The 26,652-nt window shown below is 53.5% G+C and overlaps 1 protein-coding gene and 1 long non-coding RNA gene across 3 annotated transcripts in view; both read right to left on the bottom strand.

The window, feature by feature from the left end:
* SH3BP4 (SH3 domain binding protein 4) overlaps positions 1-15,945 on the bottom strand; it is a 59,289-nt gene extending 43,344 nt beyond the window's left edge. The window contains exon 1 of one of the 2 annotated variants that reach the window (XM_075001649.1): positions 15,850-15,945. The gene's annotated coding sequence lies outside the window, so the exon portion shown is untranslated. Of the gene's footprint in view, positions 1-12,746; positions 12,799-15,849 lie in introns of those variants that run through there. The other variant, XM_075001650.1, reaches the window with a different exon arrangement.
* A 3,337-nt stretch (positions 15,946-19,282) lies between these two features.
* LOC142016965 (uncharacterized) overlaps positions 19,283-26,652 on the bottom strand; it is a 36,848-nt gene continuing 29,478 nt past the window's right edge. The window contains exons 2-3 of the long non-coding RNA XR_012646416.1: positions 22,479-22,590; positions 19,283-19,985 (exon numbers count right to left, since the gene is read on the bottom strand). This is a non-coding gene — a long non-coding RNA (uncharacterized LOC142016965). The remainder of the gene's footprint in view (positions 19,986-22,478; positions 22,591-26,652) is intronic.

The raw sequence follows: 26,652 nt of genomic DNA, 5'->3' as shown, positions 1-26,652 counted from the left end.
TTGGTGGCCCAGTCTCACTGGGGCTGCTTGCAGTCGGTGGGGTGGCACAGCTTAGCACAGTTAAAAGGTGGCAGAATTAGACCCTCAGTTCTGTGAACTATTGAATCTAAAACCCAGAGCAGTCCCACCCTAGGGCAGTCTGGCAAGCTTGCTCCACTCCATCCCACTGCCTTCCTCCAGCCACTGTGCTCCACTTCGCCCCAGCCCTGGCCACAGGGCACCCTGCTTGCATCTGTCGTGCCTCAGTTTCCCTGGGTGTGATGGAAATGAGGGACAAGCCTTCTGCTCTGAGCCCTGCTAAGGAAGAGGGCAATGCCACTTAGGTCTGATACTACTCAGCAACCCACAACTCTAAATGAGAGCCTTCTCAGAAGCAGACCGTTTGCCGTGGCTCACAGACGCGCCCATAGCTCTCACGGCTGGGTAATGAGGAGCACTAACTAACGGTAGCCGGCCCAGACAGACTCTGTTCTACATTTACAGAGCAAGCACAGCTCCAGACTGCTGTCAGGGGATACTTGTAGGTCCAGGCAAGTGCCCATTGGTACTACACTCAGCACAGCCTGAGGGACGCTTCTGGGGCAGCCCCCTGCTCAAGACCTCAGTGACTTCCTCCCATCCTCCACTTAGAGCAGCCTCCTGGCAGTCCATGCAAGACGGGTTTCCCACCTCCGGTATATGTAGGCATCTTGCTCTGGCTTCGGCACAACAGTGCTCACTCCGTCACCCCGCTGCAGACACTCCCAGCCCCAAGGAGCCGACAGGCTGTAAGTACTTAGCCCAGCTAATCCAGACCTGGCCCTGCCTGCACCCAGCCACCTCGCCAGGGAAGGGACCCTCATCTAAGGAGGAAGAGCTGGACCTCTTAGGGCCGAGCTAAGTTTAGCAACTGACGGGATACCAAGCCCAGAGACTCGGCATTCCAACCCCCTGCTGACCTGCAAACCAGCAGGCAGGGCTAGAGGTGAGATGCACTTCACATCTATCGCACTGAAAACGCATTTATAGAAGGATGCGCCCCCAGCGCTTCCCCCAGCTCATGTGCAGGGCACACACCGCTGTCCAGGCTGCACGCTGGGCAAAGCCTTCCCTCGCCAGGCCTGGCCACCTCTCGCCTCCTGGAATCTGTGAGCCTTTCCATCGCTCCTATGAACAGCTGTGGTAACTGCTGCTGCTTTCCTGTGGTCACTGGTTCTGCCCGGCCAGACAAGGAAAACATGGGTGCAGAGGAGTGTCTCTCTCCAGCCCAGGCAGAGGGAAGTGCTGCATAAACCAAACACTGGCTGCGATTCACTGGCAACCTCTCAAGCGAGGTATCAAGCTCCTCGTTCTATGGTAGCCCCAAGAGTCTAACCTCCAGCTCTTGGAGACACTCCAACTCACCAAGAGAAACCCAGGGCCAGACTGGTTTCTGGCAGAGAGGAGGTCCTCGTGGGCAGCTGCACACCGGGCTGATTTCAGATGCAGGCCAGGCTCTGAAGCAACAGGTACCCTGACAAGACAAATGCCAGCACTACCAAGCAAAGCCAAAGTTCAGGTCAGGCAGACGCAGTTAACATATCAACCGTGGCTACTCCAGGCTTCCACTGTTGATGTGCAATTACTACTCAAGGGGCTGACAGGTTACACCTGGAGGCATTTCGGCTTTTCCATTGGAGAACTGCCAGCGCATGTTTACAGTGCAATCAATTTAAAGGAGCAGATCGCACCAACAGCGGGCTCGGGCTGGATTCTGTACCACGTGCCGAGTCGCAGTCTGCAGGAGGAGAGGTATGATGCTTCTCACGTCGCTCACAAGCGCTCTTCTGGCCCGTGGCAGGGTAACGGAGACAGGCTCTGAAGGCATGGAAGTAGGGATGAAATGGAGCTCAGTAGCAGAAACACCAGCCGCCTCTGCCTCACCCAGTGCCCATGGCACCACTGAAGGGTTACGTTCTGGACACAGCCAAGCGGGGAGGATGCTAGCACCTCTGCATCCAAGCAGGCTGCAGCAAACAGCAAACGAAGGACAGTCTTGGGATGCTCAGTGCCCGTTCCATTGCAAGAGGGTCACAGCAGGAGAAGACACTAGAGGGTGAGTGAGTGGCCCAGGACAGCTAAAAGGCGCAGCGCCAACCCACTAACACAGGGTTTAACCCGAGAACCGCCAGAGCCCTGTCAGCCTAACAGACATAATTACGTCTCTTGCAGCACCCGCCTTCAGGTCCAGGTCTTTAGGGATCTGAACAAAAGGCATAATAAAAGGAGCCACTTAATTAGTCCCTTAGCCGCCCTGGCCACACCTCAACAGCAACAGGAGCTATGGGAACAATTACTTCACCAGTCGCTGACCTCACATGGCAATTGCCCAGCTGTCATTGCTACAGACACCCAACACGGACACGTCAATGGCAACATGCAACTGCCCGAAGCCAGGGCTGGAGAGGTCCCTCGAAAAGTCTCCCTGTTCTGGTCACTCCCTCTGGCGCTGCTGGAAGACAGTACACTAACCTAGGCGGACCACAGGCCTGACCCATTATGTTCAGCTAATATGCAACATCTGCCACGAGAGAAACGCCACCTTCAGGAAGGAAGTAACAAACCCACATGGATGCTTTGCAGCTGGCTGGGCTGCAGGGAGGGGTTCGGGACAGCTATTGCTTCCAAGCCCCGGGACCCACAGGCAGAAGAGACTTTGCTACCTGCACGGCCACGTATGGATGCACACCACCAACAGTAACGCAACGGGCAGCACGCAGGGCTCCGCTAATCAGCTGGGCAGCCGCCCAAGCGCTCAGCTTACCGGGGACATCAAACACAGCCCCTCAGCTCAAACAGAGGAGGATTAAGCTTCCAGAGGTGGAGATCAAGGACCACAGAGATGTCTGGGCCCAGGACACCATTACGAAAACAGGCAAAACAATGGGATTCGAGTCCCGGCCAGCAGCCCTGGGCGCGACGGAATACAAACAGTGCTGCAACTGCCTGACGTCGTGTGCATGTCTGACAGCCCCTCGTGCCCTCCGTTCCCGTGGCTGGCGCAAGGCTTGCCCTGCTGCAGAGGGGACCGGAAAACAGCCATTGGGAAGGCTCAGGGACAGGTGCAGCAAGAGCCTGAGAATTTGTGGGTGGACGCTGCACAGTATGTAGCTCAGGAGAGGACACTTTCCCCACTCAGCCCAGAGGGAGGTGTGATGCACAGCCCCTTTGCCACGGGGGTATAACGCTCCCCAGGTGAGCGGCCTCAGGTACTGTGCCCAGTACCGGCACACAGATATTCCACGTACCTGCTAACTGCAGTGCAGAGGACAGTGGCAAAATCTTCTTGGCCTTGCCTAGGCTAGGGTTGGCAGAGTATTCGTGGGTTAACACCACACGGATGCAGACATGGCTAGTGACATTTTAAGCATGTTTGGTGGAGGAGGCCAATCACAGAATCCCAGGGCTGGAAGGGACCTCAGGGGGTCGTCTAGTCCAGCCCCCTGCTTCAAGCAGGAGCAACCCCCACTAAGCCATCCCAGCCAAGACCTTGTCCAGCCAGGACTTAAAAACCTCTAGGGGTGGAGAATCCACCACCTCTCTAGGCAACGCATTCCAGTGCTTCACCACCCGCCTGGTGAAGTAGTTTTTCCTAACATCTAACCTACACCTCTCCCTCTGTAACTTCAGACCATTACCCTAAACTAAAAGGTGCTGGCCAACATGTTTTAGAAACACACCTTCTCTAGTTAACCCAGCCCTTGGTGGATTAAAAGGACAGCGAGTACAATGCTAGAAAATCTTATCTTCTGAAGGCAGCGAACGCCTCACGTAAGAATCCCCTCAGATACACAGAAATAAACCTACCAGCAGGGCCTAGTGAATGGCAACTCTGCATCCCCCCGCCCAAATAGTGGCAGATTATAAACAGTTATTTACAGACTGGGTTCACTTCCACCCTTTAATATACACTTCCAATTAGTTTTCCGTTAGACTTCCACCAGCAATGCCACATACAGAAAATTCTCAACTGGAAACCCTGTGAGAGAAGAAAACGTACTGAGTTTTTAGGGGTGGAGGAAAGGGCAACAACTCACTAACTTCCACATCTCTGGACCATCCCTGACTCCCAACCAGAGAACCCCGGCCATTCATTTCAAGTCAGTTCCACCCGGTGGCATCTTACAGAGCAGACTGCAGTTTTTAAACGCCCCAGACTGATTCTACTAACAGGGGAAGAGGGTGGGGAGACGAAAGAGAAAGCGCGGAAATGCCATGAATGTGAGGAAATCTTCTGGCAAGGCTGCCTTCTCTTTTGTATTGCTTGGAGCTAGTTGCTGGTTTTTAGAAGCAGGCTCTCGGCAGGAATGCAGTTTCATTTTGTTTGAAAACACAGCCCTTGCAATTCTCCATCCAAGGATTCGTAGCTTTCTCCTGGTTGGATGTGAACATCTGACACCCCACGGGAGTTCAAACAGTGAAAATGTTAAAGTTTAACCCTCCCCATTAACACAGGGCTTGGGCTGCTGATTGCAAATCAATTATTTTTGTTCACTTGGCCAAGCTTGTAATAACCAGCCACTCCAAACTGCCAAAAATTCAAACCACCACAACAGATGTCAGGCTACATTTTCTTGATCCTATTTCTGAACATGTATTTGGATATACCAGCAAAAATTACAACAAGTTTTAAGTCAAGAACATGAAACAACTAAACCATTTTATAGTAAACTACAGCAAAGCAGGGTGGATTGATTTAAACCCAGACAATTTAAAATCACCCAGTGGAAAGCCTCAGTTTCAATCACTGATTTTAAATCAACTTTTTCATTGGTACTTTAGAGTTATTCTCTAAAGAAAGGTGCATCCTTGGTCAATCTAGCCACCAAAACAAGTTGATTATAACTCAGTGGGGTCCTTATACTAGCTTTGGTACATCCCTCTGCTATGAAGGACGGAGAGTAGTTTCAGAGATCATCATAAGACTGAACTTGCACAGACATTTTTGTCTTATTTTTAGATTTCCTTTTCTACACAGGCTTATTTTTTAAGAAAAAGAACTTTAAAGAAAATCACTGGGTTTTCTTGTCTTTGTTTTACACACATGCTGCAGCAAAACCTGGAGTTTGATTTAGCATTAGCGTCCAAAAGGATGGTCTTGGAACATTAAGCCACTAACACGTATGAAAGGTCTTCTAAGTCAAGAAGCAAAGCTCTCTTGAAACACTGCATTGTCGACCTGGGAGGTTTCTGCCGCTGGGTCACAGAGCACTGGCTGGAGACGTACTGTTCTAGTGGCATGAACAAGTGAGAATGACGTTAGCATTGTCTTTGTAACAGTAAAAGAAAACTCGTAAGTTGGCTGAAGTCTGTGTGACTTGCTGAGATAAGTGAGTGAACCGGTGACCCAGAAGAACTGCACCACGCCACCAAAGACATTTTCGCTTGGCTAAACCACGATGCACAGACTGTCTAAAATAGGGGAGTGTTTTCTGAATTGTTTCTCGGCTGACTGAGCCATGAACAGAGATGCTCACCATGTCATTCAACTGACAACGCCCATTTTATTACCCAAGCAATCCTGTCTGCTCAGAAACTTCCACAGCTGCTCAGATAAGGCCACACACAGACTGCCTTCCAAGCCTCTCCCTATCAATCAAGGCCTCTCCCTCCTTATTTTAATTCAGACCAGCTTGACTAGGCAGGGAGGCACAGCAGTTACACCAGCAGGGATCTGCCATATTTTATGGTGTGGGGAACATGCCCAGAGCAATCCTTTCACACCAGCACATGCTTCAACAGGATGTCACTCAAGGAACCAATCCAACATAATGGATGCACAGCACAGCACAGCAACCAGCCCTGGTTACAATCGGAAGAGCTATGGAATCAAACAGCTAGAACATGTGGTTTAGTTTTGTGGTGGAGGCGTCCCTGCTGAAAGAACACCAGTACTCCGCAGCGCACCCCGCGTTCCCTTCAGCAAAGCAAAGGTGGTCTGAAATCAGAGAGGAGGGGAAGGGAATGATTTTTAAAAGGCTGAAGAAAAATGACGTAGCCTAGAGAATTCTCCTACTGCAAGTTTCCAGGTGTACTTCAAAATGGTTTCTAGTGAGCAGTTGTCACGGGCCCAGAAGTCCACGTAAGCGTCTATGTAAGCTAGAACACGTGTACATAGACGAGACAAACTTTAAGCCACACACCTATACTTCGGAAGCATAGCTAATACAGCTATTTTCTCATCAGCCATCCGCAGGCTCTGCAGGACTCACAGGAAAATCAACATCAGTCCATAACACTTGACCCAGATCCGCAGAAGAGCTCTCCAAAAGTTTTTCTGTTCTAGATAACGTGGAGACATGCTTATCTCAGAGCTGGAAGGGACCTCGAGAGGTCACCGAGTCCAGTCCCCTGCCCTCACAGCAGGGCCTATCACCATCCCCGGCAGATTTTTTTAAATCTAATTTGCCCCAGACCCTTGAAAGGCCTCATCAAGGACTGACCTCTCAAGCCTGGGCCTAACAGCTGCTGCATAGACATACCCCTAGCTATCCCAGCAAACCCGCCCAGGGTGGATGCAGCATACATGGGCACAAGAGGCTGCTTCTTTCCCTACAGCTTGGCTCAGCAGAACTGTAATTTTTATGTATAAGAGCTCGGTGCATAACACCTGCATTCCTAGGCGTTTGAATATTCAGAGTTGCTGGAAATTATGGAGCGGGTCAGATAATAATCAGCGACTGCAGACGCAGATTCAATAAGTTAAAGCTTCATAACCATTGTAACTGTCAGCCTCACACATCATAAGATGCAAAATGAATAACTTTAAAGCAAATTCTAAGTTCTCAAGCAGCATTTTTCTAGCATTGCCTACCTGGCAATTTCCATTGTCAGTCTGCATGTGCTCAGGGATAGCACTATTCATCAATGTTTACTGATTAAACCTTCCCAGCCTACATTTAGTGAGCAAAATAGGCATCCCAGAAACACTGCCTCTACAATAGAGCTTTGCCCAAACAGGGAAGTCACTAAAAATAATTGGCCAAAACCCTCCTCCTAGGGGCCGCTTTGCTCGAGTGGCTCTGGATAAGTACAACCTTTTGTCCAAGGAGTTGCAAGTTTAAGTCCCAGGCTGCTCAGGTTAGTCAGCTGGGGAGAGGACAAATGGAGGTCTCCTTGGTGTCGACAGATGGAAGCTAAAGATCTCATGACACTTTGGGGGTACATGTCAGGGCTAACCCTGGCATCCTCAAAGTCACCCCTCAATGACACAGACTAATAGGCATAGCCGGCTTTGCCCATTGCTGGAGTGCCCAAGGCTGTGGCACTGTCAGATTACCTGGTAAACTGCCAAGATACAATTTAATAAGGGGAAAAAATACCTGCTTAACACAAACCAAACTCCCCCTGGGACCCAGGAAACCGGGTATTTGGGCAAGGGGACGGCGCGTATGGATAAATGAGATGTGGGCAAAATAGCAAAGGAAAGAAAAGTGGACAGCCACCCAGCGCCGCACCCTCTGATGCACTTACACTGGTTAAAGCCAACTCACGTTAGTCTTCTAAACCTCATACGTGGGGGATCTGGCGGGTGATGGGGGGAGGCCCTCATGTTAGCACCATGACCATGTTCTTCATCCCCTCCACAGACGAAAAGACGCTACATCGCCTCCCTTGTCAGGGGCTGCTAAACCCAAGGCGTGAATGCCGGTGCGTTAGCCAGGTTGCTACGGCTGTCGTATTCATGCTTTGCTCCCATGCACTAAGTGGTAGGTGGCAACTCCAGCCCTTGCAGAAACCACCAGGTACTCCTACACATGGCACAGCCTAGTGGGGAGACCAGCAGTCAGCAATCCTGTTCCCAGCTCTTCCATTGCACTCGTGAGACACGCTGGACAGGACACTGCACACAAGGGTCAGTGGTTTTGCTGCCCGTCCATTGGTTGCGTGGGTTATGCTGACTGCCCGCTTTCCAGGGCGGGGGTCTTTCTCTGGGTGCACGTACAGCCTGGCGTAACACAGCCTCAGTCTTTGCTAGAGTCTCTCTGTAGCACAGGTTGAACCTCTCTCATCCAGCACCCTCAGGACCTGACTGGTGCCAACCAAGAGAACGTGCCAGACCTCAGCAGGTCAGTATTGTCTGGCAGTATTACCAACACTGCCACTGCTCACCGGGCTCTTAGGAGACACTGAGGGGTGAATTACAGCTAAACAGCAGCACCGAACACCGAGAGCCAGGCCTGGGGGCTGGAAACAAACATTATGGGAAACCTGGCCACACCTATAATAAGTGCTCGTCCAGCTAACTGAAATCGTGCCGGACCACGGGGGGGTGCCGCGCTAGAGAGGTTCAGTCTGCACTGCAATATAGATAAGTGACTGGACCGTGATTTGCGCATAGCCCTTCCCTCACCTGTCCCAACCCCATCCCGTTAATCAGCTAGCATCCGGCACACCGCCTGGTGTCACCTCGTTGCCATGCAACAAAGATGCTGGCAGCAACCACACAAACACTCTGCAAAGGGAAGCGCTGCACAGTGAAGCAGCCTAGAACTACACCAGCAACACGTCACCCATAAAAGCACACGGGCAGCACAGCATTGCTCCGGGCCAAATCCTTCACTGGCCCAAATCAGGAAGGCCCCACTGGGGTCACGATATTAAGAAAGGGGATAACAGGGAGATGCTGAATCCAGACTCTTCCTATCCCCTAAGTCAACACTCCCCCATGGTGCCACTGTGACAGCCCCTGTCTGAGCCATGACACCAGGGACTGAACCGGGGAATCTTCAGAGCTCCAAGCAGAAGCTGCTGCAGTTAGAATGACACAGGGGGAAAAAGGTCCCTAGAGCAGGAGCTGTGATGGACTCCTTGCCTCTGCAGTCTGGGCTCTGAGAAGGACCTATACTGTCTGCCCGCCAGCAGGACGCAGAGGCAGGCAAACTGTTCCGATACCAGTGTCGGCAGAGAATCCCAAGCAAACAGCCATTGCTGCCACCGTCCGCGCAGGACAGGGTTTCTGAAGCACTCAAAGACCGGAATGTTGGGCAAGGACCCCCTGAGAGCTCTCTACCCCAGCATGGTTGGGCATTACCCCTTTGCAAGGGAGTTCAGCCAGGGACCCGACCTGAGCTAGGCCAATGCTAGCTTGCCTGATCTTTGCAAAGCTCAGGCACCAAGACTGGAGGGGGAAAAAGACCATGGACAAAAGAGAGCAAGGCTCTCAGAACACGAGGTTGGGGTATTTCTTCTGTTTGTTCCAAAGACGACCGTCTTTCAGACTTCCTCACCCTCACACCCGCAGGAATGCAATACAACTTGTGACACCCTCTTGGGGAAAAAAAAAAGTGTAGAGATGTTCTTTTTCTAGACAAGTTGCTGTTTGTGCTTTTCCCAACCTCTAATGCTCCTTAGGCAGAGCTTCCTACATATGTTAACCAACTGCCTCAGCACAAAACGGCTCATGAGCTACCATTCCATTAAGGACAGACTTCTCGTTTAAAAAAAGAAAAGCATGTTCCATTGAAATGCAATTAAAGAATTAGATTAAACAGTCTCATCTGAATAATCCCAGCAGGTGAACAAATGCTTTCTGCTTTACAAACCCATCTCTGCATCAAGTGAAAATATAATTCCCTTGTCAAGCCCAGACTCAGGGACTGCGTATAATTACAACGTAATGTAATATACTGATCCACATTTGATTGAAAGTAACAGCAATGCTACTTCACAAAAGCAGAGTCTTCCAGTCTGTGCACTGTCCACTTATGGAAAACCACAAGACAGGAACAAAATTGTTTTCTACACCTCATGAGCAATAAATTATGCCACAAATGGCAAAGACAGAAGTCCCCTTGTATCAGAGGCAGCGTGCCTATACCACCGGGCTGGTACTCAGAAGGCCGTCTATTCCCAGATCTGCCACTGGCCTGCTGAGCGATGCAAGGAGAGACAATGTCCCCCGTGCCTCAGTTTCCCCAATTGTAAGCAGGGATAAGGATGCTGACCTCCTTTGTAGAATACATGGAGCTCTGCTGTGGTGCATTGTCACTTTCTAACCACTTGCACAGCTGTAAACATTTGACAGCAAAGGGTCCCCACCCCACTCCCCTGTCCTTCCCTAACTGCTAGAGCCTAGCATGGAAGAGGTTAAACACCAGCGTTTTAAAGGTGCATCACAACCAAATTCTCCCAGTGCTACGTCAGTGGCCCCCCCACACGCTCACCCCGTGACATCTCCCACGTGGAGGGCATCCACCAGACCTTCCATCTGCCACTGCTGGGACAGAATTCTAGACCGCCCGTTCTCCTTTGCATTCCAGATAACCGGGGGTAGCTGGCAGTCGCCGGCAGTCGCTGGCTTCTCCCCGGCTGCCTGCCATCTTGCCCATCAGACAAGGGCTGGAATAGAGTCGCTCCGCGATGGGCCAGTTACATGTCCACTGACAGATGTTGTTCTTTCACCCAGAGCCTTAAATAACTGTGCTCTTTTCAAACTCCTCCTTCCCTTCGCCTCACCCTTCACAGGTCTGCTCATCCAGCTACTACCTAAACAGTTTAGAACAGCAAAACTCTCCCAAGCCGAGCTGTGTCGCCACATCCAGCGCTCACAGCTGTACACTGCACTTCAGCAATCTCACCCCAGGCTCCGCTGGCTGTTGGGTCGGTGTTTGCAAGCTGCGGCTTCTCCTTTTCTTCAACACTCTTCCGTCTGATAGTACCAGACACCCGGTGGGGTAGAGCAGAAGGTGGACAATGCCTGCACCCAACAGCCAAGGAGCGGACCAAGGGAACTGCTTCCTCCGTTATAATGACTGGGCCTACGTGAAGAGTGGCTCCTGCTAGCTGGAAAGGCGAGGGATTGCAGTCTCGCTCCATGACCCCATCAGCGGGGTCTTAGCAGAGCAGTGAGCCCTTGCCATTATGCCATTCCGTACATCCCCCTCCCTCAAACCAGGTCACTGGGGAGGCTAATTAATCCCAATTTTGGGATCTCACTATGCGGTGTATAAACTTCGCCAGGGCTCTAATCACAGTTTGCTTTTCTACAAGCCAGTCTCTGCTCTCTAACGGATTGCACGAGGTCAGGCAGCCCGAACTGAAGCCAGTATCGGGAGGACAGCCAAACCCTCCATCTACAGGCCATGAGAGAAATGCCACAGCCTCTGGTCCGTCTGCGGAGAAGCCAGGCACAGAACGGCTGCTTGACCAGACACTGCAGCCTGGCCATACCCTTGCCCCGAGCTGCTCAGGATGCCTCTTTGCACCTATCCCAGAGGCAGCCCAACTAGTTCTCTGTAAGTCTGTAGTCAGGAGTCAGAGGATGCTCTGTCTGGCATGCCTGTCCCCAGCCATGACCTGCCTGTACAGCCACATCAATTGACAGACCTGGGACAGCAAGAGCCTCTCTTGGGAAGCTGGAAGCAAAGAGGGCCACAGCACGTGCATCGCACCGGCATCGCCTGGCAAAGCACGAGAGTCAGATCCAAAGTCACTGAAAGCACAGCAAGTGCCACCTCGGCCAACACCCAGTACTGGGCAAGGGCCTGTCCAAGCAGGAGCAAGCATCCCTACCACTGGAGCTGGGCTCTCAAGCTCAGAGCAGTGAGGGAGGCACACCCTTGAGAGAAGGCACAGAGAGCACGCCAGTGACCCCAGCGACCAGTGGGTTACAGTCGCTTTGAAGCCGTCCCCACGCATGGCATGGACAAGCAGTCCTGTCGCACCTGGAAGGCTCACACACAGTTGGATTGATCAGATAATGAGCTTTGGTGGGTAAGACCCACCTCACCAGACAGTAAATAAATCTACTCGGAGAAGGGGTGGGGACGGAGATGGGGCCTCAGATTGGGAGTGGGGCATTTGGGTTTGAGGGAGAGCCTGGATGTTACTTCAATTCAAACAGCGATCTTGGGCTTAAAAAGGCTGGAGACCAGCACAGGGCTCAACACAGGATTTTAAAGCGAGGAGCAAACAAAGCTCTCAATGGGCCAAAAATTGAAACCTGTCAGGACTGCTGGAGCCATGTTGGTCTACGGAGCTATTACAGAGACAAGCTGGGAGAGGTAAATACCGTACAGCATCTCACCCACCACGTCCAGCTTACCAAGGACTCTGCTCAGCCTCCTAAGCAGTTTAGCTAAATGGCAAGTCCTTTGGGAAGAAAATGCTAGACTGGCATTCCAGCCTTGACACAAACTCCAGCTCAGGAGCCAGTCCATCAACTAGCAGAGCTCCGCTGACTTCACCAGAGCCGCAGCAGCTTACACTAACGAAGACGTGGCCAGGCAAACCCACGAGCAAGATACCTGTGCACACAAACACCACACAGGTAAGCAGTTGCACTGTCTCAATGAACCAGCACATCCAGCGACCACTCTGCCATTTACCTCTGCATGGCCAGGATTGCACCCAAGGGCCTTACTCACCTGCCTGGATCTAAGCACCATGCATGTGCCTGGATTCACACAAGAAGCACAAGTTACAGTGATTACATGATGGCAGGCCTGAGCAAAGGGCTACAGAAACACAACTGTAACTCAAAGCCTGCGCTAGTCCAGGCGGACGGTCTCTCCCCACATGTATCGAGGGTCTCTGTTAACAGGCCCCAACCATCACAGTACAAACCAAAAGGGTGAAGGAGAAAATATACCTTCAATCTAAGCAACAAAGAGCTAAGCCCCGACTAACATCTTAAAGATTGGTGTTTTGGAGAGAGGTTTATTTTAGCAGCTGATTATAACCCACAACAGGTGAGCCTCACCCTGCTGGCCTCAGGCAGAACCCACCTTTTATCGACCTTCAGGGTGTTGTGCAAGGCCTGTCTCCTGAAGTGGCATTTTGGCTTCATGGGGCAGCCTATTCTCACAGCCGCGGGCTTGGGGCTTGGATTTCAGGGCGGTTCTGTCCTTCTAGAGGGAACAGCAGGCAGCGTGTCAGACTTCGCAGGGCTGGGTTCTCATTCTGCCAGTGCATTTAGCAAGCTAGTTATATTTCAAGCCATGCCTGGAGCATTGTTCACACACCTCCCACACTCCAAACACCTCCTGCACAGAAGTACCAACAGCTGAGCCAACAAGGACAGGCTTACTGCATCACCGAGGATGCTGGGCTCAGTGTGCCAGCACCAGGAGCCACACATCGAGAAACATGGAAACAATCAGCCTGGCCTCAAACAAACCCCCTCTTTGTTAGGGGAAGAGCCATCCCCGCCCGCACCACACTGCTGTGGTCAGCAGACTCCCCAAAGGGAGCTCTTGGACAGGCAGAAGCAGAACAACTCCTGCTCCACAGACGCAGGTCGACAGAGACAGCTGGTGGCTGGGCAGTGTGCGTGAGCCGCATTTAAGGTATAAGAAGAGCATCAGGAAATAGGCATAGAAATATACAGAGCCCCATGGCCATGTTATTGCAGCCTGTTCATTGGTTCTCACTTGTACCTACGTTCGGAGCCACCGGCAGAAGTTAGGATTTCCAGCCCGCTCCCCTACAGACAGGCCTGGAAAGCAGGTAGTAGCATTGGTCTGGGGTCTAGGTACACAGTCACAATTGCATTTCCACTGTGGTACATCCCAACCACCCCACACCCAACGCCCAGCAAGAGCCACGCCACACACCCTGACTGGGAGCCACCTCAGGCTCTGGAGGAGAGAATTCAGCACTTCACCCTCCTGTTTACTGATTGCTCGGGCCTTGAATACAGAACTCCCACAGCTCGCCATGTGAATACCCAGCAATTCGTACAAAGCCCCCAGCCAGCAAGGGAATTAAAGGATGAAGAGGGGAACGCAAGCAAATGCACAGCAGTGGGCATCGCTCTGCTACTGTCCACAGTTTGGGGGGCCTCTCTGCTCCCCCCGCTAGAGCGGGAATCTATATTGAGTTCTGCAGAACAAAGAAGGGGGGAAACAAACCAAAGGCTTCAAACCATTTCAGAAAGTTTCCAAGTTTCAGGATTAAGGGAAGTCTGCAAAGTGACTGGAAAAGGGGCACCTCCCCCAAACTTCTGGGTCGGAGGGAGAACTTCCCCCACACCACACCCCTGCGACTTATTCCCCTCCCACACCAGCAAATGCCCGCAGTGCGAGTGCCAGTCTGAGGGCAAAACTGCTTGCTAGCAGATCAAACTGTCGAGCTGGCACCATTTGCCCAGGCTAACCCAAGTGCTGCACAACCTGAGGGCTGGGTCAGGCAAGAGACACAGAAAAGCAGCTTCTCAGACACTGTCATTGCAACCACCTAGAAAGCAGGTCTGGGGATGCCACCATTCTGAATGGCTGTGAGATAAGCAAGAAACCAGAGGGAACAGGCAAAAATCACAGCAGCTTTCCACATGGTGGGACCTGACGGAACATGCCAGCTGACCAACAGGGTAATCAGAGGAAGCTGAGTCTTGACAAGAGCCTGATGTATCTTAGCAGGCTGGGCAGACAATACTTGGGAGCACTGGGCCACGTTTTAAGAGACAGACACTACTGTACAGATGCTTGCAACTTGCTTTGTCTGTCCAGAAAAGCAAAGCACAGAAAGAACTTGATCATCTTAGAGCCTTCACTCGATGACAACTTTTTATTACTATTGGCATGGTACCCACATCTCGAAACCCCAACTGAGATAGGCCCCCCACCGCAACAGACACACACAGGGACAGAGAGTGCCTGCTGCTACAGCCTTTCAGCTTAAACAGACAAGCCAGACAGAGTGGCAGGGGAGCGAATCGCAGAGGTGAGATGACTTGCCCAAGGTCACTCAGCAAGCCAGTGGCAGGCCTGGGAACAGAACCTAGTTCTCTTGACTCTCGTGCCTGTGGCCCATCTACTGGGCAACACGGTCGCTGTCACTCTCTCGCTCGCTCTGGTTAGAGAAAGTCAGGCAGCCCTGTTGGGGTGTATCTACAAAAACAACGAGTCATCCAGCAGCACCTTAGAGACCAAAGGGTTTTTTCCTCCCTCCATCGCAGGGGACGAAGGGGGATAAGGGGTGTATCTGAAAGACAACGGCTGCAAAACCTGCACATCCCGATTTGTAAAACATGGGCTGGCTGCAAAGGGAGCGCCCAGGAAGGGGAACGCTTAGGGACACGGCGCTGCACAGAACTGCTGCCATTCCTCCGCACCTGCCTATTGCACGAACCCGCCTTTCCCCCACACGCGGCAGTGGGTGCAACTGACTGCCCCGGGGAAGGGCTCCAGGCCTGTCGGAAAAGCAGCAGCAGGGGCACCGGCCGGGCAGAATTAAGCTCCCCACTGGGGCCGGCCTAACGCCCTGCGGAGTGAGAGGGCACAGTCACAGCCCTGGGTGCGGGCCAGGGGCTGCTCCCCACCGGCTCCTTCGGCCCACAGCGCGTCCCGCGCGGGAGAGAGCCGGGCCCCAGCCCAAAGCCAACTTCTCTGCCGGCTCCCGGGCCGAGGGGACCCCGGGCGCAGCGCCTGCAACGCGCCGACCCGCGCAGGGCTCGGACACCGGCAGACGCGGGCGCAGGGTGACCGCACGGCCGCGGGGAGGCGCCCGGGGACAGCCCGGCTCCAGCGGGGCGGGAGCAGCCCCCGCCATGCGGGCTGCAGCCCGGCCCGGCCCGGCTCCACCGGGGGGCGCGCAGCGCGCCAGGCGCCCAGGCCAACCCCACCCCGCTCGGCTCCGCGGGCTTGGCTGGCAGGGGCGGGGCGGGGCGGGGCGGGGCAGGGGGCTGGACCCCCCAGCGCCCCACAGCTGCCCCGCCCCGCCCCGCCCCGCCCCGCGCCCCCCTAGCTCCAGCCTGGGTCCAGCCCCGCTCGCTCCCGGCCCGGCCCGGCCCGGCGCCCCCCCTGCCCCAGCCTGAGCGCAGCCCCGCTCGCTCCCGTGCGCACGGCGCCCCACGGCCCCGCCCCGCCCCGCCCCGCCCGCGCCACTCACCGCGCTCCGGAGCGCGTGGCTCCCGTGTGCACCGGCCGCAGCGCGCTCCGACTCGGGCCGCCCGCGAGCCGCGCTGATGTCACGCCAGGGGCCGGCGGGGGCGGGGCCGGCGGCGGCCACTGGCGGGGGCGGAGCGGGCAGCACGGCGCCCACGTGCGCGGGGAGGCGGGGGGCTTGTCTCCCCCCCCGCCCCGCCCCGCCGGCTGGCCACGCGGAGGCTGGGGGGGCCCGGACCGCGCGCACGGGACGCCGGTGCCAGGGAGAGGGGCACCGTGCACACGATCATCTGTGCAAGGGAGAGAGTGGGGCACCGTGCACACGGGAGTGCCCGTGCAAGGGAGAGGGGCACCGTGCACACGATCATCTGTGCAAGGGAGAGAGTGGGGCACCGTGCACACGGGATGCCGGTGCCAGGGAGAGGGGCACCGTGCACACGATCATCTGTGCAAGGGAGAGAGTGGGGCACCGTGCACACGGGAGTGCCCGTGCAAGGGAGAGGGGCACCGTGCACACGATCATCTGTGCAAGGGAGAGAGTGGGGCACCATGCACACGGGAGTGCCCGTGCAAGGGAGAGGGGCACCGTGCACACGATCATCTGTGCAAGGGAGAGAGTGGGGCACCGTGCACACGGGATGCCGGTGCCAGGGAGAGGGGCACCGTGCACACGATCATCTGTGCAAGGGAGAGAGTGGGGCACCGTGCACACGGGAGTGCCCGTGCAAGGGAGAGGGGCACCGTGCACACGGGAGCGCCCGTACAAGGGAGAGGGGCACCGTGCACACGATTATCTGTGCAAGGGAGAGAGTGGGGCACCGTGCACACAGGAGCGCCCGTACAAGGGAGAGGGGCACCGTGCACACGATCATCTGTGCAAGGGAGAGAGTGGGGCACCGTGCACACGGGAGCACCCGTGCAAGGGAGAGGGGCACCGTGCACACGATTATCTGTGCAAGGGAGAGTGGGGCACCGTGCACCCACCTGTATGCCACAGGAAGCACACACCTTTCCTCACTTTTTCCAATGGCAGGAGGAAGTGGGACAACATTGGGAGAGCTGCAGAAATGTTTTATCTACAGGGAGGAACCTGCCCGAGGGCACAGCCCCATTTGTGAGCTGCCCCTTGCTTACAGAAGCCTCTGGTGAATTAGTGAACTGAAAGGCTGGCCCCTTTTTGGCCGGTTCCCCTGCCCAATGTGGGAGGGACCCCGTACGCCCTTCCTGCACCACCAGCCGCAGCTTGGGAGAAGGTGATCAGGGCTGAGAAATGGCTCTGCTCACACGGATGCAACAGCCAGTCCAAGGGGGCAGCGAGCTGTGGGGTTTATTATTGGGACCCTATTATTGTGGGTTGCAGGGCCACCAGGTTCTCCTGTGCCAGGCACTGGGGAAACACACTATGACCCGGAGCTCACAATCTAAATAGGCATGGGAGTGAAAGTCACAGAGCCACTGTTATATAGGCCAGGTCCTCTGACTACCTGTCCACTAGGCCATGTTGCCTCTGCATCCCGTCAACTGTCTTTTAAGTTATATGGGCGTCTAGCTACTCTTTGGGCATGGAGGTCGTCTTGGGGCTGCATTTAGCACCAGGCGGGCTGTAACCTTTTTTGAATTTACTCTCCCATAGCGTTAGGCACACTGATTTTGAATCTGTACAGAAAGCACCTGTGGTGGATTTTCCACTGGGGCAGGTAGAGCCAGATGATGGGTGTGAGTTACAGGCATTTCTTCAACACCTGTAGCTTTCTCTTCAAAGTACATGACAGATGCTCCTGTTACTCCCTCTGGCCCTGGATATCCGTTGAGTCTGAAGTCTCTCTTTGCTAGGAATGCAGAAACACTTGATTACTGGAAATTTACTCACTGTTACCAGGGCTAAATTTCATGTAAGTCTTTGCCTGACCTTGGTAGCCAAGCTCCCTGAACCTGCCCTCACTATACTTCCAAACCCAAGCTGTCAACAATGATAAAATCATGGGATAGGCTCAAAATTCAAGAAATGTGTCGAAATAATAAACTTGGGTTTCTGTTTGTTGTCTTCTGTTTTCTGAGCCGTTCAAGTCGGGCTCTGGTTGCTTTTCAAGCATTCCTCTTTCTAAAAACCCCTCGAAAGCCGAGTTTTTCTCATAATCACTTAATTCCAGCAGGGCTTACAGGAAACCAGCGAATGTCATGAGCCTCCTGGTGAAAAAAGGAGAGCTGACAGCTGAGTTCCTGTCTTTCTGATTTGCTCCTGTTCTTTCAAAGCTGTGCAGGTTGAAGTCAAATTTAGCCAGGTTCATATGTTCAAAAGGGATCCCCCTAGAGGCTTACAAAGCCGATTCTGTGGTCAACTTGTTTGGGGAGGCAAAGATTAACACCTGGACATTTAAAAGACTCAACTGGGAGATCGCAGAGATGCAGCATTTCCCCCAGCTGGCTTTTCAAGGCATTTGCACAAGCTATGTTTTCAAGGCATCAACAGGAATAAAGTGGCATAATCTCCATTACGTTGAGGCTTCTTTATGGTGTGCCTGCAGGGTAACGGAGCCGAAACGTGGGTGTGCATGTAATAAACTCCCACTTTAAGGCCCCTTTTACTGTCAGTGGCAGCAATGCCAGCTTGGGTTTTTTCTTAAAGCTTTAACTCCTGGTGCTACGTCACTATGGGAGCATCTCTGCTTTCATTCAAAAATAAAAGTTTCTGCTGCTGCCGTGAAAAGCTGGAAAACCCAAGCCCTGTATGCTCCGACACCTGCAGGCAAATAATCATTTAGATAAAACCTAAACGTGTGGTTTGGTTTGGGTTTTGTGCCTCAGGATTCTTAAAGGCAGTCCCATGATTTTTGGCGTGAGACCTGGCTCATGGATTTTGAATGATGACATATAATGCCACTCAGTGGAAAGGTCTAAGTACAAATGAGAACCAGACCCAACCACTTTCAAATACTTAGTACAAGAATCACTTCCCCGTTAAACTAATCACCTTTCACATCTAAGATGTGTGTTGAAACTGCTGCCTGTCATGTTGATCACTAATCTCCCCTTGTTTCCTTGTACACCCCCAGTGAGGTGTATTGTTCTGGGGCCTCCTGTCTAATACTTACATTGTAAGCTCCTTGGGGCAGAGACTGTCTTTCTGTCCTGTGTTTGTAGTGCACCTGGTACAATGGGGGCTGGGTCTGTGGTTAGGTTCCTATGTGTGATATCATAAACATGCTAATTCTTAAGCACAGGTCCTAGAACTCCAGCATCCTGTGGCTTAAAAGGGTTTCTGTCCAGTACAGGGTTTGCAGTTTGGCTCAATAGGGGTCTGTACCCCAGTTATACCAACTGTTCCAGCCCCCCTGCTCTCTCATCACCCATAACATCTAGGAAGACCAAGGCTGGCAAGACATGAATTTCCAAGGCAATGAATGAGCAGGAGACCATTTTATGTGTGTGTGAAAAAAAACACCTGAGTCTTTATTCTCCATAAAGGGACCAACATGGGCTCAAGGATCAGGACCAGAATGTTCAGTCCTTTGCAGAATCCTTTCCTAGAAGCGTTTTAGCAGTTAGCAGAGAGAAAAATCTCTCGCACAGTTAAAACTACAAAGCCAAATGAAACATTAAATACTAGGCGTGTTTTACATAGTGCCAAAGTGATTTTGTTTCCTTCAAGAGACTTAGATTCTTCCAATGACTAAGAGAAGTCTACTCAAATTAGAATTTACAAATCCATTAGGGTAGCATGGAAAATGTACCCATGCCAGACTAATGCTGAAAACCAAATAGTGCTACTTCTGTAGGACAGAAGATCTAAAAGAAACAGTATGTCCAGACTCATGGCAGCCTTCTTTCGGGTATCATAGGTATATCAGCAAAATAAAACATTGTTACGCTGACAAATGCAAAGGGGAAGCTTCCATACCAAAAAGACAGGAGAGCACTTAGGAAAACAAAAGTAGCAGGAACCTAGAACTTAGACCTGGAAATGATAAATAAACAAACACTGTGGAGTGGAGCAGGAAGATGCTGCCCAAAGTAAGGCAGGAAATCAGAACTGCAAAGACAAGGGGAGAACCAGCTGTAGCTTCAGAGATGTCAGACATGACTCCAAAAGTTTGTCCCTGTAGTACGAAATCACAGTTCTGTCCTGGAGGAAATAGACCCCTTTCAAATGGAGGAGAAAATGAGAAAATCAGGGAAGTTTACTGTGCTCCACTGAAATAATACTCTCTTACTGTAGAGGGCAATGAAAACCATTAAGGGGCTAGGACAAAGGACTTATGGGGAGAAACTGAGCGAACTGACATATTTAATCTGCACAAAAAAAATTGGAGGGGAGGAGGAATTGAGAGCAGCCTTCAAATACTTGAAGCAGGGTTCCAAAGCGGATGGAGAGAGGCTGTTCTCAGGGGTGGGAGATGACAGAACAAGGCGCAATGGTCTCAAGTTGCAGTGGGGGAGGTCTTGGCTGGGTACTAGACAATCGATTTCACTAGCAGGGTGGTGAAACAGTGGAATGGGTTACCGAGAGAGCTGGTGGAATTGCCATCCCTTGAGGTTTTTAAGTCCTGGCTTGGCAAAGCCCTGGCTGGGATGGTCCTGCTTTGAGCAGAGGGTTGCACTAGATGATCACCTGAGGTTTCTTCCAGACCTAATCTTCTGTGACTCAGTTTCATCACAAATACAACCACATGCCGGGTGTATACCTGAGCCAAAAGCATTCACTCAGAGCTGATTCAAAGCCACTGAAGTCAGTGGAAAAACTCCCATGAGCGCCAGTGGATCAGACCCTAACTCTGTGTGCAACATGAGGCTCTGCCTTGACCCAGATTTTCCAAGCAGGTCCCCAACACCCCTGAACCTCAGGAAGTAGCTGCCTCAAGTTGGATGCCCAAAACCATGGCCCAGAATTAGCAAGCCCTAGTGATGCTTGGCTGTTCAAGGCCTCCCCAGCCCTGGAGCTATGTGGGTGAAGCTGACCCAAAGTGAGACTTGCCAGGTAAGGGACAGGTTCCATGTCCCTCCTGCTGAGCAGGACGTCAGTGTCTGAAGCAGTTAACACAGATGCTTTGGGAATAAGGAGCTGCCCATCCTGAGCGTGGAGGTCCTGGTCATGATTTACCTCATCACCACTGGATGGTCAGTTCTAGCACTCATGTCGGGCGTGACTGGACCAAGCTTTTATAGGTTCCTCCAGCCTCTGCCCCCCCCCTTGCATATTTGCATACCTGCCTAATCTGAGGTCTGTACAGTAAAATGGGATCCCTGACCCCCACATAGCAAAGGGATTTCTTAGCAGTGGCAGAAGGGTGCCTTGGCCCAGATCTGCCCTGAAATCAATAGAAGTTAGGAGTCTTTGTGGTTTGGGTTCATAGAATGGGCAGGAGAGTAGCAGGGAGCTAGTGATAGCACCTTGGGAGGTCAGTAAAAACACACAAGTGAGGCCCTGCTATGGCAAAGGCACACTTCTTACCTGGTCTGACCTGTCCAGCTTGCCCTGGAATGTGTGGGGTGAACAGCACCATCCCGAGGGACCTGGGGAAGGCTGGTTCATGGCGGGGAAGCACAAAGCTTTGGGAGCTGTAATGTAACTGAGTCTGGGTGCTTTGATGGAGTGTGTGTGCTAGTCTGATTGCACCGCACAGGTGTCACATGCTCGCAGAGCAACCCGGGCACACATGAGAAATCCACCTCTCCGAGGGCATTTGCATTTTTAATAGCCCACTGCTGTGTGTTGCCTGGTGAAAGCAAAGAGCGTTCAAGCAGGAAAAGCTGACCAATGGGAGGGCTGGTCTTTGTCTAAAGCTGAACACACATAGCACGTCTCTTCTTTCCCTCCCTCCCTCCCATCCCCCCTCGTTTCTCCCGGATTTTAATTTGGTTCCTGTTCACTGGGATTTTTAATTTCCTGTCCCTCAGGCTGACTCCTGATGCCCCAGCTATGAGTTTTGCAGGCGTGCAGTAGTGTTTGGCTGGAGCAGAGCATAACATAAGACAATGGTTACCCCTGACACCATGCCGCTGAGACAAGTCACCTCCAGTAGCATGTGCGGACCTGCTCGGCCCAGCTGATTGGTAGGTTTGGGAGCATGGCAGGCTGATTCTGAATTAAACAGGGCAATGGTAATGTCAGAGTTGCTTAGCTTTGCCAGGCCTGTAGAGAGGGGTTTATCAAAGCCAACACCCGACCAGAAGAGAGCGAAAGGGAACAATCCTGGTGCTTGACGACGGCTGTCCTGTGCGGAGGCGCTGGGTGCACTGCGTGGAAGGACTAGGAAATAGGATGACTGTAATGGGCCCATGTCATTTTACTGTCGTTAACCCTGCAATTAGACAGACTAGAAAAATTGCGAAATCTCCCATGCTCTACTGTGACAGACTTAGGCCTGTGAACTGGGGTGCAAGGATGGGGGGGGCGCGTTGCAGTGCCCGCAGGTTGCCAGCTCTACCAGCCCCTAGGTCCTGGCCTCTGGGCAGCCCACCCCAGGTCCTGCTGGCCCTGCCAGCATCCTGCCAGCCACCTGCTCTGCTGCAGGCCCTGCAGAGGGGTTCCACAGCCAGCGTGGCCCCAGATGGTTGGTAAACTGATCTCAACTGGTCTGAGGGAGGGGGCACGGGTCAGCCCACCACCCCACCAGCACCACTGGTGATACTGACCTGGATAACCGGTGCGTGCCCAGCTTTTCTAAACCTGCTTTCACTGCCGAGAGCCGGCCACCTCCGCCCCAGGCTGTGCTGCCCACGGTAGCAGGCGGGGAGCTGAGCTTGGCTTTGGAGACAGAGGAAAAGAAGCACTGATTACTTTGGCTTTTTCCACATCATCTGTCATTGTGTTGCCTTCCTCATCCCACACCTTCCCCGACCAGCTTCTGGCCGCTAACACCCCTGTAGAAACCCTCCTGGTTACCCTTCACAGCCCTAGCTAGCCGTGTCTGGCCCCAGTGTGTCCCATTCCTTTCGCCGGAGAAGTGGCAGCCAGCCTCGCTTAGGAGTTTGCTGGTAGCCCTGCAGCTAACTGACCTGCTAATGAGGCGTGTCCATGTTAGGCGAGGCACAGCTGATTAGAGCCACTTAACCTGATGCTCTCTCAGAAGTGTTGGCTACAACCACTTCTGGGGTGAAGCCCATTATCTGAATTCCCAGCCCAAGGCCCGGGAAGCTCCTTGCTGCAGTGAGCATTGTGTTCAGATCTGTGCCTCCTTTGTTCCCACACCTTGACCCTCTGCCCCAGCCGGGTGAGGTTGGGTCTTCATTACAGGGTGAGGCGGGGTGGGGCGGGGCGCCATTAGTACCAGCCAGCACTGCCCTGCATCTCACCCCCATTGGCTCCTGTCCACATCTGCCTTGGTCCCAGGCCTCTTTCCTTCCCCCCGCAGGACGTCCTGTCCTAGGCTCCTGCTTCCAGGAAGCCGTTGGGGAGCCCAGATACTGGAAAAGGGAGAGCTACTGCCCCCTTCGAACCTCTTCTTGCCCACCCCAGTGCAAGACAGGGCAGATCTGGTGGACAGGAACAGGGCAGATCCTGGGAGAACAACATCAAGGGGTTTGTGGAGAGGTACAGGGCAGGCCCAAGAGGAGTTACAGCTTTCCAGCTTCAGCCCTCGGGGAGCAGGATTTCTGGGTTTAACTAACCCCACCAGCCCCACAGCTAGAGAGGGCAGGGGCGCCTGGGGGGCGGGAGGAGGCAGAGAATGGGGCCAGGGCCTCCCTGTCCTGCTGTGGCTGAGGTGAAAGAGGAGGCGTGGTGGGCTGCAGCTACCCATGAGCAGGTCCACCTCGCGCGTTGTGGGCAAGGCTGTATCCCAGCCGGTGGCAGCTCTAAGGCTGCAACAGGTGCAGCTCAAGGACTGATGGAGAGCCAGGGCACCCCAGGGCTGGCAGCAGGGTTTTGGCCCCCAGTGCACTGAAGGAGAGGCCAGTCCAGGAGCAGTACGTGGCTGCATGGACCAGGGCAAAGGAGAGACCCGAGGCAGAGCAAGGCCACTGCTACACTGGACTCAGCAGCCATGCCAGCAGCACGGCTGGGCTTCCACTGGAACACCTGCTCTGCACCCGTCCAGGCCAAGGCCCCGCGTCCCCCTCGGGACCGTTCTCAGCATGCAGGAGGCTAAAATAAAGAGATGCTCGCAGCTGGGCCGGGCGAGAAGCTACGTCCCAGCAAGGAAAGGCGTGTGGACACAGTACTAGGACAGGCATTTTCCTGCCCCTCTGCTGCTCCCAGCACAGCCCCCAAGAGCAGCTGCTCCCCTGGAGAGGTTCGCCTGGACTTGGGGTGTCGGCCCCGCGCCAGAGGACGGGCTGGAGCTGCAAAGCAGCCAGCCTGCTGGAACCCCAAGGCCTCTGGTGAGTAATACGTGTGTGTATGCCATGTGCCCGCACACCAACAGGGGCTCGGCCCAGCTCAGCTGGGGTGTCTTCCGCACCAGCATCCCTCTGCAGAGCAGCCACCTGGGAAGCGACCTGACAGAGAGCGTTTCTGAGCAAGGCTGTCACCCCGCTTCCCAAAATGCACGGCTCCAGTGCCCTCAGCTCACGGCAGCTGCAGCGCTAGTGCTGTTATATAACCAGCCAAGAGGGAGCAGAAATAACCTCTGTGCCTTAGAGCTTCTAGTCGTCGTCCAAGCTCTCGCCAGACTTGCGGCCCGTGCTCAGAGGGGCCCTTGCTTGCACACCTGTCCTTGGTTTCCTTGCACAGCCAGTCGCTTGGTCAGATGTATCTTCTGGGCCCGGTGTGCACTGCTCACTACCAGCAGTGTGCGTCGGGGGGCAAGCAGGGGCACCCCCACGGAGAGGGGGCAGAGAACAGCCCCGGGGCCAGGCTGGGGGGTAGATCCAGTTCCTCCGGCTGTAGGAAGGTGCAGGGGACAACTGGCTCCTCCAGCCACTGGGGGCAAATGTTTATTCCGGTGGAGGCCCTGGCTCAGGGCTGTGCCAGGCCTGGCTCCTCTCCCTCCCAGGTGTTTAACTAGCCTGCCAGCCCCACAGCTAAAGGGCAGGAGGAGGCAGAGAATGAGGCCAGGCAGAGTTCCCGTGAGGGGCGATGCTGCAGGCTGGTAGCCTTGAACCCAGGGCCAGAGTCGATAAGTTCAGCTGACCAGATTTTATAGGGGCGATGCGAATATCAGGGGCTTCCTCTTCCATAGGACCCTATTAGTCCCCACCTCATCTCCCCCTTATCTGGGCACCCCACCTCTAGTGCCAATGCAGAGTAGGCCTCTGCAGGAGGTATTTCCTCCAGACTTACGTCAGGGAAACAGCCCTCCCCCAAAATGTCACCACCACGCCGGGCCAGCCAAGAGCCGTGGGCTGAGTGTCCATAGCCAGAGGTGCAGCTTTAGTCCAGGCTTCTAAGCACTTCCCGGGATTATTACTGATCCCATACACCCAGATTAATCACAGACCAGGTCACACCCCCTCCAGACCTCAAGGCCGCTCTATGGAGCTCTCCTCCTCTCGGAGGCAGGCAACGTAGCCAAAAAGGGCCAGCTGCAAGTGGCAAATAACTACTTCAACCCTCTGAGGGCCAGGTCACCGTGATCCATCCCTATTATTGATAAAGTCAAGCCACCTGATACCCTGTTGTCATTGCTAGTAATGCACATGGAAAGCCTCCAACCTCCTAGTGGCCTGTGCACGCAAGGTGCAGGTTACAGGTCCAGCGAAGATCACAAGCAGGCAGGTTTGCTAAATCTGTACATCCGTACATAATTCCATCTTCTTTTGGCTTCTGGCCCTCTGCAGGTCTGTCACAGCTGAGGCTGCTCAACCAGTCGTCCTTAGGCTGGACTGGCTGGCTGTGTCCCTGTCAGGACAGTTCACTACCTGCACGCCATCCACTGCTTCCCAGCTTTGTCCGGAAGCGCAGCTCTCTCTCCAGGTCCCTCCCACAAACCCCTCTGATTGTTGAAAGATAAATAATCCCAAAGCCTTAGATGCACACCAAATGGAGAGTGAGGCATTGGCTCAGTAATCCGGGAGGATACAGGGGAGATCACAGACATAAATCACGCACTATAATGAAGGCTGGAAGAAGAATTGATAGAGCCCTGGCCCAATCCATAACATCACAGAAGATGGATGATGTTGATTTATGGTGATATTTCATGAGGCAAACACAAAGCACTAGGGAATGGAGGCTCCAGGCAATGCTGTGATCTATCACACAGGCAGAGCCTGGGTCTGCTGAACGTCTCCGACAGCAGCGGTACAATCCCAGGCTTTAGAACCCATAAATGGCGAATGTTCTCCAGTTCCGGAGGGAGGCTCAGGTTTTCCCACACTGGTAGGGAACCTGCAGACACCAGGTGGGGAGCTGATAGATACAGGAATGCTTTCACCTGGCCTATGATGGACTTGTGTTGTCCTTTTCCACCAGGGTATTTCTTTTGCCATTTTCTCTCATGTGACATTTTACAAACTGTGTGCAAAAACATTAGTCAGGTCACAATTCAAGCCCTCCAAGTTCAGAAAGGCCCAAATTGTTTGTGTACTGCAGTTCTGCCCCATTGTGTGCGTGAGCAGTGAGACAGTCCTTCGTTATGTGATCACAGAATCTCTTCTTCCGTAGATCTCATTAAGTGCACAGGATGGATGATGCTTAGGAAGAGCCAGATGCTCAAAGTTGCTTTTCACCCTCATTCTTCCACTGTGGTCCCCAGGTCTGGGTTCCCACATGCCAGCTAAACCCTGTTCCAAATACAGACCATCCTTCACCCTGTGGGCATTTTTATGGCACTCATCACATGGAGGCTCTAGGCTTCTCACACCCCACCCAGGAGACAGGGAAGCATGAGCCCCCTTTCACAGAGAGAGAGAGGACTGGAGCACGGAG

This window comes from Carettochelys insculpta, chromosome 8, assembly GCF_033958435.1.
Source record: "Carettochelys insculpta isolate YL-2023 chromosome 8, ASM3395843v1, whole genome shotgun sequence".
In the NCBI taxonomy this organism is placed as follows: domain Eukaryota; kingdom Metazoa; phylum Chordata; order Testudines; family Carettochelyidae; genus Carettochelys; species Carettochelys insculpta.
This window is presented reverse-complemented; position numbering and strand designations above follow the sequence as displayed.